Genomic DNA, 22,269 nt, shown 5'->3' on the forward strand with positions numbered 1-22,269 from the left:
TATATACACATACAAATCTGGAGGTTATAAAGGGAAAGAATTTCAAAAAGTAATCAGTTTTCGTCTATTCGTTTAATCGTTAGTGCGTGCGTGCGTTCATTTGTTAAAAACAAAATGTCGTTTTTGATTATATTTTTTATAATTTCACTATTAAATCCGCTTAAGAAAATGATACTGGTGCCCAGTGAAATTACGATTATTGAAAACCCATCGACCTTAAATAATTCGATTGATCTATTCATCAAAATGCCGAAATTGAAAAAAAATATTAAAACTGATTTGAAATTTGCGATCTTGGAGGATAGCCATAATTTTATGGATCTTATAAATAAAACAAGTGAAGAAAGTAATAAAAATGTGAACTCGACATAAAAATAATTAATACTAATAATAAAAGTATTAATGAAAACTCATCAACTGCAAGCACAGTTGAAGAAACAATAAAATCAACAACAACAACAACAACTACACCTACATTATCAACATCAATATCAAACCCACCTACTTTGATAAGTAGGTTTCTGGAGGAGGAAGAATCAACTACAGCAGCATCTACAACAACAACTACATCTGCAACTACAGCAACATCTACGACAACAACAACATCTGCAACCAAAACAACATCTGCAACAACAACATCAAACCCACCCAATCTTTTTGATTTTTATAGTAAAGATACAAATGTTGAGAAAATAGAGAATAAAAACAGAGGATCGCTGAAAAATCACGAAAAATTGTTATGGGTATCAATGATAGTGAGGCAGAATTTGAAAGTGCAACACGAGTTCCTATAAAAAGAAATACAATTTAAAAATTCAAATGCACTGAAAACATGCATAACTCTCAAATAGAATTTACAAAGAGAGAAATAATAGACAATTTTGAAAAGCAATTAATTGAGAATTAACGGAAAATAGGGGGGCACCTGAATTTAGGAAGAAGGTTAACCCCCTTCTAGATTCTTGACCGTAACATAAAAATGTTCTAGAGTAGGTGTTAAATGTCACTGCAATAATATATATAGAAGATTGCATGCTAAACGTAGTGAATATATCTAAACGTATGAATACAAAAAATTTAACTACTCGCCACCACCAACGAAAATCTAAGCGAAATATTAATACCCCCTAGCAACACTAAGAATAGATTGCTTTGAATTTGCTAAAGTTTAGACACATTCAGTAATACATGCAGAAAGACAGAAAAATAGGAAAGTATATGAAAGAATTTCGAAAGATGCTGATCTTCTTTTTGTACAAGAGAGTAAACGGGAAGAAATAGGAGATGTAGAACTAGGATATCTCAGCGATGCTCCACAAATGAATGAAATAGGTATCGGAGCAGCAGAAAAAATTAATGTAATATATTTGAGAAAGAGAAATGTAGCATCTCAAATGCTAATTGAATATTTAAATAAAAAGGAAAGTGAGGTTAGATCAGCTGAAATTCAAATTAACGAAATTAATGACTTCAAAATAACTAATAGTGACAATATAATCTGATTGAGTAGGGAAATATGTTTGTTTTTGCAGAATTTAAATAAAGAAGTTGCTAATACTATTTCAAGTGGAGTACAAAAAGGTGAGTTGAATAATATACACACATATAAAATATTATTTATATATATACAAATAATATTTTTATTTTCAAAATTTCAAAATATTAAAAAAGACTTTGATAATACTATTTCGAGTGGAGTACAAAAAGGTAAGTTGAATAATATACACATATATAAAATATTATTTATTTATAATAGTAATATTTATATATAAATATTATTTTTATTTTCAGAGTTTCAAAACCTTAACAAAAAATAGGTTAAAAACGACACTCTGGTTTTGTATGATCACCATGATGGCGATGATGATGATGACCACGATGTGATCATTTACGATGAGGATAATCCGGAGCCATGTGAGGACGAAACTATTCTTGTTGAAGGTGGAATAAAAAACTATGTGCAAACTTTACCTTTAAATTTAGATATGGATAATGATGAATATATAAAATCAATTCTTTTAAGTAATGACGATGATAAAATCTATATATTAGAGGGTGGAATAAATACTCATGTGCAAACTATACCAATAAATATATAAGAAAGTAAGCAAATTGAGTAGATCATTCACTTTTACATTAAATGGTAATGAACCCATTACAAACATTTCTTATTTCCCACCCATTGAACTAACGAATGGTGACTATGAGTGTGCACTCATTGACTTTCATATGTACAACTCTATACCCAATGTTGATATAAATAATAATCTATTTCATATTGGTAAACTCAATGATATTTATGATTTTCTTAAAAAATAAACTAAAAGATTATGATCTTGAGAAAACATTTCAAATGGAAAGTAATAATAACACACTTCAAGTTTATGTTACAACTACCATGGAACCTATTTATTTTAATAGAAACAACTCCATTGGACAATTGCTTGGTTTCAATAAAAAAATAATCTACCCCGACCTGAAAAAAAACATATATATCGGAACAATCTGACAACATTTAAAAAATAAACACAATACGCTTAGTATGTAATATTGGGAGCGGATCATATATTAATAGTAGACAAAATAATTCATTATACGTATTCGGAATTAATGTTCCACTGGGCTATAAAATGAATATCACACCACACAATCTCATTTACTTACCAGTCAACACTAGAGAAATAAGTACACTCTCTATACACATAACTGATCAGAACGGTGAACTTATAAATTTACGCGGTGAAAAGTATAAAATTCGTTGAAATTTAAGACTAATACAATGATTATATATAATAAAAGAGGTGATACTTACCATCATCAGCACACTTTAAAACATAAAGTTATAGGAAGAGGATCGAAAGTAAAAAGACACACATTTACATTAAAAAACAAGTTAATTCTTAAATCACTGCGCTATAAAGTACGAGATTAACTAAAGTTATGAGATTTAATGAAATATTGGCAGTGCGAGAAAAACCTTTCTCTGATGTTAGTATTTCGAAGAAAGAATATCACAGTTATTCACCGAATCAACAATCATTTAAACCAAATGATGAGATAGGAACTTCAATTCAAAATCAAGATTTTTATGTACTCCCCCATGAGAGCTCTTCTAAATTTTCAAGGAGATATTACCCTATTTAAGGAAGGAGGAGCCGTAGAAACTCAAAATGTTATTGGAAGGATGAGAAATATTTGCATGGCACACTTTTTAGATGAAATACGCTATGAAATAAATGGTGTTGAAATATATAGAACCAGGTTTAGTGGTATTACTTCTACAATAAAAAACTTTTTTTCTTCAAATCAATTTGAAAGCAAGAGACTTTACAATTCTGGATGGAGTGGAGGACCCGATTTCAATTTAACCCCGCACATTAACTTTACAATACCTCTTAAAAATCTACTTGGATTTGCTGAAGATTTCAAAAAAGTGTTATTAAATTGTAAGCATGAACTAGTACTATTAATATCAAAAAATTTAAATGATGCACTTGAGGAAGATAAAATTGAGAATGCATAAATAGTCGGAAAATATCATCTCAATATGACTAATATTACATGGAAAATTCCTCATGTAACACCTAGCGATTCAACGAAAATTAAAATGTATGATATTATATAAAGTGGATCCAATCTACCGATTGCATTCCTAAACTAAGTAACGGAACACATCATGTTTGGAATGTTAAATTAGCTGCTAACCGTGAACGTCCACGATTTGCTTTAATTGCATTTAAAGATAATCACCATCTGATTACAAACAATTTAAGAAATCTAAGGGTCTACTTAATCTCTGAAACATATCCCTACGATGACTTGAATTTGGACTTTGAGAAAGATCGAAGTGAATCTCCTCTATTATTACCTCCTGAGTTTAAAACTAAAGCTTCTATTATCGTAATAGACTTATCATATCAAAATGAAATGGTTAAATCGCGACCCATCGATGTTAGGATTTCAATTGAACTTAGCAAGCCCGCTATCGAAAATGTTCAAGTTTATTGCGTGCTGATACATGATCGTTTAGTTGAATATAACCCGTTGAATGGTCTAGTTCAGCGGATTGCCTAACAATCAATCATGAGTGAAGACATTGTTGCAATTGATGTTCAAGGATTTCAAGGAAATAATAATAAATTTATTCTAAAAGAAATTGGAGTCGTATTCAAAAACGCAACAATCTTGAACTCTAATTTTATGATACACTCTCTATATAATTTTATTGAATTGAATAAAAAATGTAGAAAAAGCAGCTACTTGGTTAACAAAAAAACATCATAAAATTTATTGGAACGACGGAGTATACTTTTTCAAAGAAACACAAAATATTTAAGAGAAAAAAGGTAATAATTTGTAAAGGGTATCAAAAAAGGTTATTCCGCCAAAAAAAATTTTAAAAATAGATGATGTAATTAACATTGATGAAATTGAATGTCCCACTCATAATATAATGCATGAAAACCACCTTCCATATTGTTCATTCCATGCTCGAGATGGTGTCTGCTCACTCAACAATGCTCATAAAATCTTAAACTTTTTCACAAAAGAAAACTGCAGACCTTTCATTCATGCACAATATGGGAGTCGAGAACAGAAGTTTACGAAATGTCTGATTCTACTAACAATTTTCTCATACCGAATTATTCTTCCTTGATAAATAAAACTAATTTATTTATTAATACTACTACTACTAATAATTAATATTGGAAATATGATTTCAAAAGAGGACTTGAAATTACTGCTGGAGTCAAGGGACATGTTCATGAGTATTGCCGTGAAGGAGTTTATAAAAACATCATTTGGAGAACATTTAAATTTATGAAAATTTTGTAATGATAATATAGAAACGTGTGCTTGTTTTCATATTATAATTCAACAATATAAAATTCGAAAAGTAATTTCATCATATATTGAAATTCTAAAATAAAGAGAAAAACACAAAAAAAAAATGTTGAAGCCACCCCAGTAATTCATTCCAAATATGGGGAACATCTATCATCCTGTACATGGGCATATGATGATTGTAAAGTCGGACGTGACACCTGCAGGTGCATGCATGTTGAAAAGAAATAAGAAAATGCCTTAAAATTGATGGAACGGTACATTAATTTGTTTAAAAACTCAATGGAAACTAATGTAACACGAATATGATTAAATATAAACGTATTTGACTAAATAAACGATCTCATTTGTTTTTGTGTATATTCTGTTAGGAACCACCACCAGCACCACCACTTCCACTATAGAATTACACCAACAGATATCATCTACAACCCTAATTGAATAAACAAAACGGACACGAATAATAAAACAACTCCCCCCCCCCCCCCACCCATCCCTTCAGCCTAAATATCGTTTAGTAATTCCTACACACGACAAAAGGCCAAGCATAATAAAACAACTTCCCCCTCCTCCTTCTCCAACTACTCAACCTAAATATCGTTTTAGAAATTCGTACGCATCACAAAGCACCCCTCTCTCACACTCCTACTCACCATTTTCGGGTAAAGATCACTCTAAACAACCACAAATTCTACGCATGAGAAAAGACCCCTCACACACACACACCTTTGGGGTGAGAAAAAAACAATACAAGACAAGACATGACAAAACACACATGCAACCATGCGTGAGTAAAGAGGGTCACCCCCACCCCCTTTTTTTGACATGATTTATTACCTAGTGAGCCAGGACCCATATTATCCTACTTCTTCGTTTCTTTTCCACACCCTTACAAATAACTAGTTTACCGTTTGTAATTGTCCACAGATACTCTCTCTCTTGTGGAAAACTGTTTTCTCCATCGTTCCAAAAAACTTTGCGATGTTTGGCTAACCAAATGGCAGTCTTTCAAGATATGGTGTTTCTATTAAAAACTATTATTTAAGCTTGGTTCTTTTTCGAAAACATTTCCAAATTTCTTTAAAAAAATTAATAATTATTATCAAAGAAACCTTGAACATAATTCGAAACATTAAACAACTCGTGTACTAGTCCCTTTAATGGGTTATGTTCAACTAAATGATGTATAAGGAGACAATAAGCTTGGGTGTTTTCATGACTCGGTATCCTGAGTTCTATTGAAATTTTCACATCAATAGGACACTCAATAGAACAATACTGATTCTGATGACTAAAGAGGGCCCCTAATTTAAATTCATTTCATAAAAGTGGGCATTCTGATTCTTACTAAAATTAACATTCATATTATCACATGGATATGAGTCAGAATTTAACTGTGATAAGTTCATAAGTTAAGTGTAAATTCAATTATGGCACATTGTTTTTTCGAGGCTAGCCGACCATTTCATATTTCAGCTGTGTTGGCTGCAATGCCCCAATTTGGGGTTAACATACGTATGAATCCCAACTCTTTTAACAATATCACACAAATTAATTTTTGCAAAATCTCTCGGAGTTACATGGGAAATTTTCCGGATTACATTCGTCATATTTAGTTGAAAAGTTTGTTCATTTCTGGCTTGTTTAAACACATCTCCCAAAAAATATTTAATGGTATAGAAAAGTTGAAGTGGGGTTCCGAAGAAATTTCGTCTCCACTGCTCCAAAACTTGATGCTAAAATTTAATGGATTCTGACTTTGAAGATTATCCAGAGATATACATACAATAGATCAGAATCTATCGGTTTTAGTGGGATTTAGTTTAAGCACTTTTTTATGGAATCTAAACGGTGGTCCAACTGACCTTTCCTTATAAAAGTAAAATTGCTCTTGGGTGGTGGTTACTTTAACTTAATGTATATTATTATTACGTTGAATTTTAAACGTTTACCCATGGTTATCGTATCTTAGTTTATTGTAAATTAAATCAGTGATGTCATTTAATTCGTATGATCCAGAAAGAATTGTAATAACATTATCACCGATGTGAAAGAGATTATTTTCTCTTCAACATTTGGAATCGTATTATACGTATTAAAGTCAATAAGTGTGCATTATTATTGACCATTCAATTTGATAGGTAGATAAAAATTTGTATTTTTAATGCAACTGTTTCCATTCAAAGATTATGCAAGTGATCTTAACAATATTAATTATTGATAAACTGTGGGACTGTAGGTATTTTACCCAGCTTTAATTGATATTCCTCTTTAAATCAAAATAATTATCAAATCCTTTTCTGTACCTTAAGTTACCCATTTCATCATCCTTGCTTATTAATAAGAATCCGTGGTTATCACCCAACACTTTCGATAAATTTTTATAGATTACAGAACATAATCGATATGCTTATCCATACATTACCGTTTGATGCCCATATTCCGGGATATAATATTTGTAGAAAAATGTTTAAATACCTCGTGTAATTAGTGTACCCAAAGTTTTAGGTTTCCTACCAATCATTCTGATATTGACAGCCCTCAGGGCTCTTTTTAGTTAAGAAAGTATTAAAGAATGGCTAAAGAGGATATGGAGGATAAGAAACGTCACAACAGGAAAATTGAAGGTGTTGCTGTAGGAGAAAGATTATATCTTAAACCCTATAGAAAGGGTTATGTTTTCTTTCTTAAGCCCTATAGTAAGGGAAAAGGAATTAAGAAGCAAAATTAATTAATTTTACTGCTACCCATTATCAAATATCGACATTATTAGTTTTGCTAAAAAAAAATCACTCATTTTAGAAGTGTATTTAAGAGAGATCTACTCCCAGAAAAACCGAGAAGTTAGGAGTGCGGTATAAATAACCTTGACAAATCACAAACACGCGGTACACATTGGGTTGTACATAATAAAAATAAAAACATGGAAGATACCCGTTACTCAGCTTGAGGGAGCAAAAAAAAAAGTGGTGATATTTAAGCAGATATAAATATTCTAAAGCTTGAGGGAGCAAAATAAAAATGGACATATACGAGTATAAGCAGCAAAGTAATATTTTAGGCGCCACTTACCGGTTTTTTTGGAATACGTTATGTGGGCGGCAGACAGTTTTGCGCGTTTCACCCGTTTGGGGGCGTTAGAGTGGGAGAGTGGCAAACATTTTTTAGGTCATTCAAAAGGTTTGAATAAGACAAATACATTTTAGCAAAAAAAAAAAAAAAATGACAACAGTGGCTACTACAGTTTTAGGCGGTTGGTGGGTGGTGTAGAATAAAAACATTTTATTTCCCGAACTTTGAGTGGACTGTATTCTTTATTTCATTTTCTTCGTGTCCGATGCGTTCAGTTGTAGTCTTAACACTAAGTACTAAAAAATCTCTAATTGGCGACGCAGCACCAAAAAATATATCAAAAAATGGCAAAGTTGATATTTTATATACCGGGGGGATAATAAGATTCCAATTCACATAAAAACTGCAAAGCGTTTATTAACATGGGGGCGGCTGAAACAAGATTTCAGAACTAGGCAAAACAGCTAACTTGGTGATGGGCCGCGTTATTTCTTAAGTTTTACGGCGCGTACAAGTCCGTCTGGTCCAGGATGGATTTCCAATACACGTGCTAATATTCAAGCTGATGGAGGATGATTTGAGTCCTTGACGAGGACTGCGTTGTCTACTGCTATGTTACGTTCCTTGTTGTTCCAGTTTTGACGTTGCTGCAGGGATGTTAAATACTCTCGGGAACTGCGTTGCCAATAGTCAAGACGATTGATAGGTAGGTGAGTCAGGTCTTCTTCTGGAACAGTTTTGAATGGGCGTCCAATTAAAAAATGGGCCAGAGACAAGTAGTTGAGACCAGTGTCAGGTGTGTAGCGGTCGCGAGTTTACCACAGCACTTATCTGAGAAATCAGAGTTTGCATATGTTCAAGGTTAGAACAGTTAGTTTTTCCCGCGACACGACGCAGATGCAATTTTATGGAGCGTACTGATGACTCCCACTTCCCTCCCCAATGTGGGGAATGCGGAGGAATGAAACTCTAATTGATTCCATCATTAGCCAGTTATTGTGTTACATTGCGTTGATGCTCCTGCGAAGATAAAAGTTGCGTAATCACAGCCAGAGTGCTGGAAGGGAAAAGCTTATGTTATACGTATGCCTGGTAGAGCGGCCATGAATTGGTGCTCCGTGAGTTTAAGTTGACGGAAACAGTTTATCCGGTTGTGAACCCGATTTCTTATCAGGTTCCGTGCACCAAAGATCCAGTGCCTTTGACGAGCAATTACAAATAGTGCAGAAACTCCTGGATGAAGATTGGATATATGTTCGTACCCCAAAACCATTTTTGTGATGGGGTTCGACCTTGGAAGCAGTATAAGGTGGTTTGCCTCAGCTGGAAATCGTGCGTTGTCCACTCGTCCACCAACTCGATGAAGGCCATCCTTGCAAATAATCGGTAAAAGCTTCACCAACTGTGAGGGGCTGTGAAGTCGCTTATATTCTGCCACTAGTTTACGGTCCTCCATAAAACATCTCTGAGCCTCTTTCAGGCAAAGAATGTGAGCAGCCTGAATCTACTCAAAGATGAGCATCTTTCCATTTGCCAGCATTAGATATTTAATGTTTTTTGGATGAAGCGAAAGGTGTAAGCTACAGCTCGTACCAGCTTTGACCAGGACGAGATGCGTTGAGCCAAAGCACGCTACCTGAGTGGTTAATGCGGTGGTCTTCACTTCTTCCTTGCCTTCTTTTCCTGAAAGGGGAGCACAGAATTTCTTACAGCTCAACTTTACCGCTAGCATTTCTGGATCTTGCAGCCATGAAGGTCCCAACCACCATAAGTCGAAAAAAAGGAGATCTGAAGCCAACATTCCTCGAGTGGCGCAGTTCTCCTTTGTGCTTACGTAATGCCATGTGATGCGCAGTAAGGCTTCGTGTATTTCTGAGGTTCTATTGCCTACAAATGTTGCCAAGACTAAGGTTGAGTCGCACCATGCATGTAGTTTAATGTCCCTGTGTTGTAGCGTAGCCTTGACTGATAGGAACAGTCGGCTCAGTAGCACAGCCCCACACAGCTCGAGACGCGTTAAAGACTGCTGCTTCAGCGGAGTAACTCTGGTTTTTCCTGCTATGAGCAAAACAGATACGGTGCCATCTGCTCGCACCACTCTGCTGTAGATGACTGCGGAATATGTCTTGGTGGAGGCATCTGAAAATCCATGCAGTTTGATGTCTTTAGTGTTTTGGGACAAACCGTCCCAGGCGAAGATATCTCAGTATGTGTAGGTCGTTGCGGCATTAATTCCACCAGTCCGCAATTTTTGGAGGAAGCTCTGGGTCCCAGCCAAAATCGAGCAGCCACAATTCTTGGAATAGAATTTTAAACTGTACCACTACTGGCGAAAGTATACCCAGCGGGTCAAAGATACGTGCCACATCTGACAGCACTTGGCGTTTGGTGTTGTCCGGATTTGTTGTGAGGCAGACCTTATAGGATAACATATCCTCTTCTGGATCCCAATGAATGCCCAGAACCTTTTCTGTAGAATTGGACCCTTTTCCTTGTAAGTCGGTGGCCGCGATTGCTTTGTCTTCTCTGAAGACAATACGCTGATATCTGCAATGGTTGGCAGCCAGACAACCAGATTTGCCGATACATTTTGATAATATCTGCTGAGAAAACGAACTTGAACATTCTCAAACGCATACAAATCGAGAAAAGGTTTCGTAGAATGCTGGGTCCAATAAGTAGAGCTTCATTTAAGGACCTTCCATTCGTGTCCTTGAATGTACCATCAAATACGACCCGTAACTTTTGGGTGATTACAGGGTGATGTAGCAAGTAAAAGCTCGGCCGTTTGTCAATGTCATCTGGCGATAGCTCTTGCATGTGGCCCAACTGAAGATAGTCCCGCATAAATTGCATGTACTGTGAGTGCAGATTGTGGTCTTTCTTAAGGCGGCGTTCTACACCACTGAATTTTGTGAGTGCTCCATGTAATGTATCTGAAATCTGATCCTTGGAGTTTTTGAACGGAAGTTTGTCGATGGGGTCACGAATGTGTGTATTGACAAAGTGCTGTTTAACTTCATCTTCATCTGGTTTTACATGAAATTCCTGGTTGACATCCTTGAGCTCCCAAAAGCGCCGTAGAGATGCGTCAATGTCAACAGCCGGTGTTTACGATACATGTAATGACCCATCCAAATATTGTCGAAATGGCGATGATGTTGCCCTCATTGTCAAACATCTTTTGACCGGTGAACACGGTCCAAACGTAGTCGCCGCCAAGGAGTATGTCGACTGGCGCCAACGACTGATAGTCAGAATCCCCAAGCTCAAAGCCAGCGAATGCCTTGAGTACTGAGGCGGCGATATCGTGTCTTGCCAATGTGGAGGTAATTTTGCTGAGTATATAGGCACGTACCTTCATTGTGCGATCCGGGGTCTTCGAGTGCAAGTCCAGTGTGCTGCAGCCTCTAATTGTCTTAGCTTTGATAGACAAAATCCCGGACATTAAGATTCGTGAAGGTGAGCTTGCCAGTCCGAGTGCCTGAACGCACCGCTCGGAGATATTCGCCAGTTCCGAACCACTGTCCAAAAGCACACGGCAGGTGGTGTGCGATCCCTTTTTGTTTTTTGCTGTTGGCAACTCGCTCTTGCTTCCTTGGGTTGGCCAAGGCAGCAGCTAGGTGATTTGCGGGCGCTGTGAGGCGTTCATTCTACCGACAGGAGTATCGGTTTATTTGCTCTCGGACAGAGGGAACGAGGAGGTCAAAGGCTAGAGATTCATTCCTCACGTACCACGGCGCATTTGCAATCCTACGTAGCGCCCGGTTTTGAATCATTTGCACTTTCATGACGTTCGATTCCGAAGCCATGCCCCATAATTGGATGCAGTAGGTCATCGAGGGCAGCACAATGGATTTAAACAGCAACACTTTGTTGCCAAGGCTCAGCTTGCTCGTTGGCTTAAGCAACCAGTTAAGCTTAGCTCGACATGTAGCAGCTATTGTCCAAGATTTGCCCCAGGTATTGTGCTTGTTGTGATTGTGGGATTGTGATGCCGGGAAGTTAATTCTGAGGTGATTCTTGACGCTTCGGTTAGACATGAGGAGTTAGGAAGGAAGGCAGTGTCATCAGTATAAGTAGCCAGAAGCGTGCCCGGCTTATTGGGACACCGCAGATCGGATGTAAAGAGGGTATACAGGACGGGACCCAGAACAATCCCCTGAACGCCAGCTCGAACAATTCTAATGTTTGACCTTTCACCTCTCACCTCGACCATAAAACTTCGATCAAGCAGGTATGATTTCACCAAGAGCAATTGGCCAGTCGGGAGAAGGGACTTCAACTTGTAAAGTAAGCCATCATGTCACACGCGGTCGAAAGCTTCCATGACGTCGAGAAAAATAGCAGAGCTATATTGCTTATTTTCGAAAGCATTAAGGATATTTTCAACAACCCGATGTGCTTGCTCAGGAGTCCCGCGCTGACTAAAAACAAACTGGTGGTCTGGAATGGCTTTCTGTACTCTTGTAACTGCCATCATTCTGCTAAGGAATGTTCTTTCGAATATTTTATAGAAAGTGGGCAGCAAACTTATTGGTCGGTAAGACTCGACAAGGCTCTCCGGTTTTCCTGGCTTTGGTATCATCGTAATCACAGCACACTTTCATTGAGGAGAAAGTGGTGGATACGAAGCAGGAGAACAAGGAACAGGATTCCCTTTCTAAGCAGTGCTTTATCGATTCTGCTATCAATGCCATCGAAGCCCGGCGCTTTTTTTGCATGCAGCTTTTGAATATGTAGGCAAACTTCTTCTGGGCTAACATGTTTGATTGGTAACGCAACCGGGAGAGGAGCGTTAAAAAATGCAAGCGATTCTTCGACGTCCTCTCGGACCTGCACCATGTATCGTCAGATTTTTTAATGGGGATCTTTCGAAGTGGCTGTCATTTCCAAAGGTTAAATCGTTAAGGCTTGGTGGGGTCAGCATTGAGAAGCATCGTATCGAAATATGCTCGCTTCGTTTCATAAAGAAGCTTCTTAAGATCGTCTTCGGCTGTACGATATGCCCTTTTGTCGACTGGATCTTGAGATCTCATATATCTGCGCCGAAGTGAGCCTTTCAACCTTACCAGATCCATAACGTCAGGTTTTAACTGAGCCTGCGGCTCAGTTTAAACTTCCGTTTACCTGTTACATACTTTCCGACAAATCTAGTAGACCTATAATAAAATATATTAGTTCGATAGCTTTGGAAATCTACAGCCACCTAGAAAAATTGTGAAATACTTGGGATATAGCATACAATACAATTACGATAGAGTTCAGAACTTTCCTTTATAGAAGATGTGAAGTCATAACCGGTATATTTAATTGGTTTATTTACATTTGGGGGTTGAAAATCAATGTATGGGTACGTGTATGTGTGAGCTCTGTATAGTATAACAAGTGGACCCGCACGCGTTGAATTTCGCAGTCTAATTCTTTACTTTACATAAAACGTCATCTAGTGGACAAGAACTTTGATCATTCTTGATAATAGACTTAGTACCAACTTAAACCAATACAGTAAACCTATAGTAAAAGTAGTGTAGAAGTCTATACACATAATTACTATCCAAAACATAGTCGAACCATCAAGGTAACAGCTAAATACAACTTGTACCAAGTTCAAATAGCTCAATCATCCTCATGAATCAGGAAAATCGGAAGAACATTGTAATCAAAGAGTTAAATAAATTTAATTAAGAAAGAAAACGTATCTTTTTAATTGGGAAATGGTATATAAATATTACAGATAATGGCGTTTCCTAAACAGTATATGTTTAAGATCGAAGGAGTGACTACATCAATTTTGAAAATTTTCAATTATTTCCTTAAAAGTTTCAAAATATACTTCGATGAATATTTTGTCTCAGTTAACCAAAGGTCAAAAATCAGTCGACGGTTAATACTTTTCAACAAATGAGAAAGACCTCCAATCTAATCAAATATAGTCTGTGCTCTCTAATTTTTTTTAGTAAAACTGAAATTTATAATGAATAAGATTTAAAAATATATACAAAAATTATATTTTTTTTTTCATAATATAAGAGTTGCGTGAGGTAAGGATTATATTTTAATGGGTATAAATAGCGAGTGCAAATAAGTTTTAAATATATAAACATCATGTCTGAAGACAAGTTTGGACATTTTTCTGTTAATAAGGAAAGATTATCAAATTTCAAATGACTTGTTAATCTACATGCTCAAAAAACGAATCAAAAACGGAACGGCAACGAAACATACTAATACGGATAGTTGGAAAAATATTTAAGAAAAATGTTATGCTAAGGAAGTTTTTCAAGCCATGGAAGGAATATTTAAATCGCGTCATGGAAAGTATAAGTGGGTAGATACGTATAACAAATTTATTAAAAAATATAATAATTCAGTGCATAGAACAACAAAAATGAGTCCAAGTAATGTAAATGAAAAACAAATATTACAAAAGTAAATTCCACGTTCGTATTAGTAATGTAAGGCAAAGAAGAAATAAAGTTTAAGTAAGGGGCTCGGGTTTTCGAAGACTAGCTGTGTGAATAAGGAAGACATTTTGTAGTATAACCAATAATTTATTTAATTATTTTTCTATATGCTTAGCTTATCTTGTATTTAGTTTAATAATAATGTTTTTGTACAATGTTTACATGAATATAATTAAAAATAATAAATATACCCTTTACAAACTAAAAATAATTTTTATTTGTTTTTTCCAAAGTCTCGTTCATAAAAAAACACCTCCAATTCTCAACTGATTTATAAACTAGTTAATTTTCAATATGTTATGTTAGGTTTGCAATTTAAGGTTATCTAATAATTCTCCATTGATTTCATAATTGATGTGTATCATCTCTCCTAAGCAAAATGAATTAGATTCTAACCATTGAAAATTGTAAACAATATATTTTTTAATTAGTCTCTGATGTTTTATTGATGTCCTACCATCGTCTTCATAACTTAACATTACGTTTTTTTTCTTTTTCTTTGCCACAGAAAATTGTTAACCCGTTACTCGTAGAGTAAAAGGGTATCCTAGATACGTCAGAAAGTATGTAACAGGTAAAAGGATCCGTCTGTCTGTCCGACCGTATGAACGCTGAGATCTCGTAATCTCTCTCCTGGGCTTCCTACGCGCCGCAAGTTTGATTCAGCGAGGTGGCACGAACACTCTAACGCCCACAATCCGCGGTGTATAAAGTAGCTCGAGATAGAAACCGTTTGTTCTACAACTTTTTGAAAAAACCGGATTTAGCGGAAAATTTTTTAAATGCTATGCTTTAAATCTGGAAAGAAAATTTAATTTGCTAAATATACTTTATTTCCTTGCAAAGCGTATAATGATTTCAGTCAGAAGCTTGCAACGCAGTGAAGTAGACTTTTCCGACCCCATAAAGTATATATATTCTTGATCAGCATCCCTCGACGAGTCGATCTAGCCATGTCCGTCCGTCTGTCCGCCCGTTTCTTCGCAAACCAGCCTTTCCGTATTAAAGCTATAGGGCTGAAGCTTTCCCAAAAGTCTTTTTTCTATTGCAGGTAGTATATAAGTCGGAACGAACGAATCGGAAAACTATATCTTATAAGTCCCATTAGAATTATCGGAAAAAAATTTATATCTTTGGTGTTTTTTAATATAGAACCTCCTACGCTTGGAACTAACATTTTTAAGTTAGTTCTGAATTTCGAATCAAAGTTGATCAAAGTCGGACGACTATATGCCATATGAACGATCGGAAAATTGGTAGGAAAAAAATGTGAAAAAATTATATCTTTGGTGTTTTTTACCATATAACCTCTTACTCTTGAAAATAACACTTTTTAATTAGTTCTGAATTTCCAACTCATTTTAAATCGTGCGACTATATCATATAGTTGTCATAGGAAGGAGGGGAAAAAGGTGGGAAAATAATATGAAACAAAACATAACTTCGGTGTTTTTTGAGAAATTATCGTATAATATTGGGAATACCATTTGTTATATTTTCAAGAATTTCGAATTAAAATTAATAAAAATCGGACGACTTCAACATACAAGGTGAGTAAGCAGGTTTTTTTTAATCTAGCGCCTTCTAGTGGCGCCATCTATATGTCAACTGGTGCGATAGAATTTGCTATCGTTTATCGACTTTCAGTAAAATTTTAATGACATTTCTATTGGAAGTGAGGCTATTGCGTGTTAAATGTCAGTATGTTTTTGTCATCGGTGCTAAAATGAGCTTTGAACAAAGTGCCAACATTTTGTTTAAAAATTGGTAAAACTTTTACCGAAGCGTTTCAATTGGTGAAACAAGTTTATGGCGATGATTTCCTATCCCGTAGCAGATTGCACGAGTGGTTTCAACGTTTCCAAAGTGGTCGTGAGGACACAAATGACGATGAACATGTGGACCAACCAAAATCCGTGATCACCGAAAATTCCATAGCACAGTTTGCGTGAATTCATAAAAAATCAGTCGAAATCATCATTGAAATTCATGGAAATAGAATTGAACATATCCAAAACATCGATTTATCGCATTTTGGCCGAACATTTGTGCTTACAAAAGGTGTGTGCACGGTTTGTTCCGCAATTCAACATTCGAAGGACATCATTAAAGAGGCAAAAAAGACCCGAACTACCTTTTCATGATTGTGACTGGTGACGAAACATGGACTTTTCAATATGATCCCGAAACGAAACGCCGGAGTGCTGAATTGAAGTCGCCGGACGAGCCGAAACCCAAAAAATCGTAGCTGGAGAAGTCAAAAGTGAAGACAATGCTTGTTCAACCCGGCCAAATCGTTAATGCGGTAGTTTGGTGCGCTGTATTCGTGTTCGTCTCGAATATCGAGAAGATGGAAGTTTTCGTTTGTTGCACGATAATGCGCCGTCTCATCGATCGTCGCTTGTGTCCGACCATTTGACCAAAAATCACATTTTAACCATCAACCACTCCCCGTATTCACCTGATATGGCATCTACCTTTGAGAAAAAATGCGTTTGCCGATGAAAGGAAAGCGTTAAGCAGACGTAGAGGCCATTCAAAAGGCTTGCACCGGCATACTGACGACCATACCGGGCAAAGAAAAAAAACACTCGTTCGACATGCTTTTGGACCGTGCAAAACGCTATGTTAAAGCAGAAGGAGACTATTTTGAATGAAATAAATTGATTTTGACCAAAAAAAACAATTTGTTCTGTCTTTTTTTTAAGCCCTGTTTACTTTGGAACTCACCTTGTCTATCTGTCAAACAAACGGTCAGAAAAATAATTAAATAAATATTCCCGTAACTCGTAAAGTCAAAGCGTATACTAGTACGTACAAGGTTAAAGGAAGCGTTTCCGACCCTATAAAGTATATAATCGTACATTCTTAATCAGGATCACCAGCCGAGTCGATCTAGCCATGAGTATTATGACCGCTCGGAAACTATGAGGACTAGAACATGCAGATTCCTGGGCTTCCTACGCAGCGCAAGTTTGTTTCAGCCACTATCACCTACTCCCACTCTTACGCCCCCAAACGGATAAAACGCTTAAAACTGTATGCCGCCCACATAAAATATACAAAAATAGCCGGTAGGTGCCGCTCTAAAATATCGCTTTACTGCTTCTATATTTCCATTTTAATTTTGCTCCCTCAAGCTGAGTTACGGGTAACTGATAGTCGAGGCACTCGACTAGCCCTTGAGATAACTCAGCTTTTGCATGTAACACTTTCTATAATAAAAATTACGTTATGGAAGACATTAAGCGCAACCCTTTTCTCTTCAGTATGGAAAGCATTTTAATGCGTACTTGCATGCCTAAAACTATGCAACAGTAAGTTGATAAGAACAATTCTTTTTTATACATTTTATAAGGAATTGGGAAGCACTTACAAGTTTTTCATCGACTTTTTAACTTTTTTAAAAATGAATTATTAAAATTCGTAAAATGTTAGGTAATGCTTTTACCAAACCTCATACAACCTTAATTAGTTTAGAGGTGTTTTTGTTTAATATAATTTAAGAGTAACTATTTCAGAAACTTTGGCTTCATATATTGGAAATGTAAATCACACATTTTTCATTTCGACAAGTCTAATTATGGTAAATCCTAATCACATGGGATTATTAAATAGAACGGACAATCTTTTTATATGAATTGCATACAAAATATCATTAATTTAAGTTGCACTTTGAAAATTGGATTTTGAAATTAAATTTTTTGCACATTGTGCTTTTTGTCCAGTCTTTTTGCTATCCAGAGCTTCCCATATACTAACAACCTTTATATCGACTCTGGACTCGGGGTCCTCCATTGTTTTTCCAAAATCAGAATTTTTCAATAACTTACAAAATTTTTTTTCAAATTCTTTTTTTGCTTTTTGCCTATGTAAAGTATTTAGATCAATATAATTCTTTAACCAAGGCTTTTGTAAGAACTGAACTTCTCTATGGGTCTTTTTCAGTACTAACCCATTCTGGATTCATTGTTGCAATTTTTTTTTGGACGTTGATGCACTATGCTCACTACAAACAAGTGGCCTTTACGACACCAATCAATGATTGTTACGCACGGAGCCCGTTCACCATTTAGGACGAGTAACCGAAATCGTGGACAAAGAAAAAGACAATATTACAATAGAAAATTAAAATTTATAAAGTAAAACTATTTAGTTGCTAAATAGGACAGTAGTATTGATTAAAAGATAGTCACTCGGGACTCCCCACATTACAATAAAGTAAGAGTAATACCAAGCATAGTTCTACGGTCAGCTAATGATGGTAAGTTAATAAGAAGTAGCTTACTAGAGTGGGATGGTAGTAATAGTACCAAAGTTAAGTCCCCGTAAGGTAAATTTGAAAAAGTTTTTTTTTTTGCACAGACTCAATCCGGTTTACATGCACCCCATATTGGAGACTCCAAACAGGAGCGCAGTACTCAAGAATTGGTCGGACTAATAAAATAAGCAAAGCTTTTGTGACTCAGGGATTATCGAATTCTTTTGACCACCTTTTGATAAATGCAAGCACGCTTCTGGCTTTATTCACCATGGTAGTAATGTGATCAGAAAATGTAAGTTTGGGATCCATATAGACTGCAAGGTCATCAGCATACGTGTCCTTTCTAACTCTCAACCACTCAAAGCATAAATTGAATAGTGACGGCTGAACGAAAATAGGTTATTAGTTTACACTAAGAACCATTTAAATTTTAATTATTATCTACGAACCATGTTTGATATGCATTGATAAGATTATAAAGCTTAACTTTGTGGCGGATCTGATCAGTGTTTGCGGCCGAATTTTCAAATTTACGTGATGATCGAGAACATGCAGATTTACGCTTTTTGTTATCAATATTATTAAATCCGATCCTAGAACCGAGCTAAATAGTTTTTGTAACACGAGCACTTAAGTATCAGGAAAAGGCAGCATTGGAACTTGATTTTTTTAGACAATAAAATATCAAGCAAACCGTCAAGAAAATCAAGCTGCGTTGAAGGTAACAATATATTCGATGTTTCGACGGTGGACCATGGCGCCCTAGGCATGTTGAAGTCACTTAAAACTATTAACTGATCCCTATCTGAAAGTTTACTTGAGATAAACTGGATAGCGGACAGGCGGACAGGTAGAAATGCCCGAAAGTTAAAGTTTTACACACAGAAAATCAATGTGATTGAGTTCGTCGGACGTTAATAAGTAAGACGTTAATTCTGAGTCAACTTCAAGTAAATCACCGTCCCTCGTCGGGACGGACGATCAAGCCTGTAAGTTGTGTAAAATAATTGGAAAAATTTCGGAACTAGGTATTTCCCGTTTTAACCAGTTTTTTCATAAACAAACAATAACATTCCAACCGATTTTTCGGTCATCTCATGGGGCAAAATCTCGTGTGCTTGGCATTCGGTACCTAATCCTTTTCAGCTTTTGACCTCGACCATTTGTGCGGCAGCTGAGATCGACTACTGTGCTGCAGACCCGGATCGCCAAAGAGAGTTTCACTAGCGTCTACCGTTTGTTGTCTAGACGTACCACACGTCAAGGCATTTATATGAAAAATATTATCACACGAACTGAATATTATTATTCGAACCACAGTGCAAGGGGAATAATGCTACGCAAGATAAGAGAGAGTTTAAGAGGGGGACACAGTTAGCGGGGGTGAGTAAGCTGGGGAATCGTAAACTTATCATATTCCAACAACAAAGTTGAAAGCAGGAAAGCAGGTATCTACCGTTTAAACTCGTACAGCTCCAGACAGCGTTTGAAAGAAAAGGAGAAGGCAAAAAGATAAAAAAAACAACAACAAACACTGCACCGAGATTAGACGTGCAAGCTAATTTTGTTAATTTAAACACAACAACAATCACTATGCACTCGCGAAGCGGACAGATATTCTTAGGGACATAAAGAACTATATAAACATACGAAAATATAAGTTAATGCCTGATGGTTTATGGACAAAAGAATAAAAATCGGAGAGCAAGGCATAAACACGACCGTTGACTGAAAGAGTTAGGAGCAATTCCGATATAACATATTTTTTTCATATTTCCCAGCAATTCATTTTTTCACCCTATCCCCTTTTGAAGCCAGACAATTTGACGGACGAAATGGGAGGTCATTATGAATATCATATAAACTGTACGGATGTATTAAGTCCACTTCCAAAACATAACTGTATTTGTTATCAATTGAAATATCATGAATATTTATGGTAGACATCTACATAAAGTCTTTATATGGTAAAGGTTGTGACATTGCATTACAAGTTAATCGCATCCACATATATTAAAAATGAAGACTCCATCGAGGAATCATAATCTGACAAATATTTATTATTTGCCTTTGTGTATATTTGTGGTTTTCAACATTTCCATCAAGAAGGACCTGGAGTCGTAAAATACTAAGCTAGGTCAAGTAAATAAATTTGCATACAAATTTTTCGAAAATTTTGAAAAATGTCGGTTAAAAGGAATACATTAGTTTTTAAATATAATTCTGAAACTTTAAGAGCATGATCATAATTTTCCTAAGAGCATTCTCTTTCCGTTAAATTACTATAGAAGGAAGGGTGGAAGGGAAGTTTCTTAAAGTCTATTAGGAAAATATACACTTCCTACGCATTAGTCAAAATTCTATATTATTACTGAAAAACGCATTTGATCGTTAATTAAATTAGAAGCTAAGGTATCCAAACTTAAGGGCGTGAACATGTATGTATAAAGAAAATGAATTTTAAAAAAATTTGCAATACAAATTTTTATTTTTTTCGAAACGGAAATAAAGCTTTTCTTTATTAATTGGTATTACGGAAATTTCACAGGGAATCTTTTCTAGTTCTTGAATAAATAAATGACAGTCGTATTTCGAAAAATTATAAAAAAATACTGGTATGAATTAGAGTACCTTATAATCAAAGTTACATTTAGAGTGAGCTGCACCCCTAAAGCTACCTATGAAATGATAGTGATCTCTTACCCTATCATTCCCTAAAACTATCAGACAAATAAAACGGTTCAACGACTTATAAAATATTTGTTGGTCATCTATTCTATGTAAGTACACAGAGAGAATTTTTAAAATGAGAAAGCTATTTTTTGAGTTCAAAATGTTATCTTTGTGATTGAATTAAGTTGAGTTTGTACTTAAAATTTCGTAAAATCAAAATTGTTCTCAAGACAAGAACAAAATGTTATACATTTAGCAAGTGGTTGTTAAACCAATAATCTCAAAACGTTTTTAAAGTAAGAACGGAAAGGACTAAAAATAGAACTATAAGTGAGTTGCATTTCGACCTGAACTGGCGTGTTTCAGATTTTTTATAACGCGTTAGTATCTTTCGGTTAGCACGTGTTAGACCCTTCTTCTGTGCTCTTCTTCTTCTGAACCATACCGCTGGGACATTTCATTAGCGTTTAGATTTCTTTATTTATATATTGCAGTGATGGAATAATATTGAAATAGAGTCCGTAAGGAAATTCCGTGAAGGTAAGTATAAATTGCTTTTGACTTTGAGCTTTATGTATGTACACATGTTTGTAAAAGTGTTTGCTTTTATCCGGAAATATTGCTGCATTTATGTTCAAGTAATTTTTCCAAGAATTCTTTCGGCTCTACGTGTGTTTATACTTACATACATACATTATCACTTATTTATAAATATGTATATGTATGTATGTATACAGGAACATACAAATGAAAAATATAATTTCTCTTTCCAGTGCACCTTTACACAAATACTTATTAAATAATAAAAAAAAGTGTTAGCTTAGATTTAAATTATTATAAGCTTGTATATATACCTTAATATTATAAGAGAATTAAGCCTGTAAATAATTACACATTAAATACATATCCCAAATATATTACAAACCAAATATTATATTTAGCTTATTT

General features: G+C 35.5%; 1 long non-coding RNA gene across 1 annotated transcript in view; it reads left to right on the forward strand.

Annotated features, from left to right (window-relative positions):
• Positions 1-18,532, forward strand: part of LOC127011020 (uncharacterized) — a 49,114-nt gene extending 30,582 nt beyond the window's left edge. Inside the window, exon 2 of the long non-coding RNA XR_007764026.1 lies at positions 18,333-18,532. This is a non-coding gene — a long non-coding RNA (uncharacterized LOC127011020). The remainder of the gene's footprint in view (positions 1-18,332) is intronic.
• Positions 18,533-22,269: the final 3,737 nt, after the last annotated feature.

This window comes from Drosophila biarmipes, chromosome 2R, assembly GCF_025231255.1.
Source record: "Drosophila biarmipes strain raj3 chromosome 2R, RU_DBia_V1.1, whole genome shotgun sequence".
Taxonomy (NCBI): domain Eukaryota; kingdom Metazoa; phylum Arthropoda; class Insecta; order Diptera; family Drosophilidae; genus Drosophila; species Drosophila biarmipes.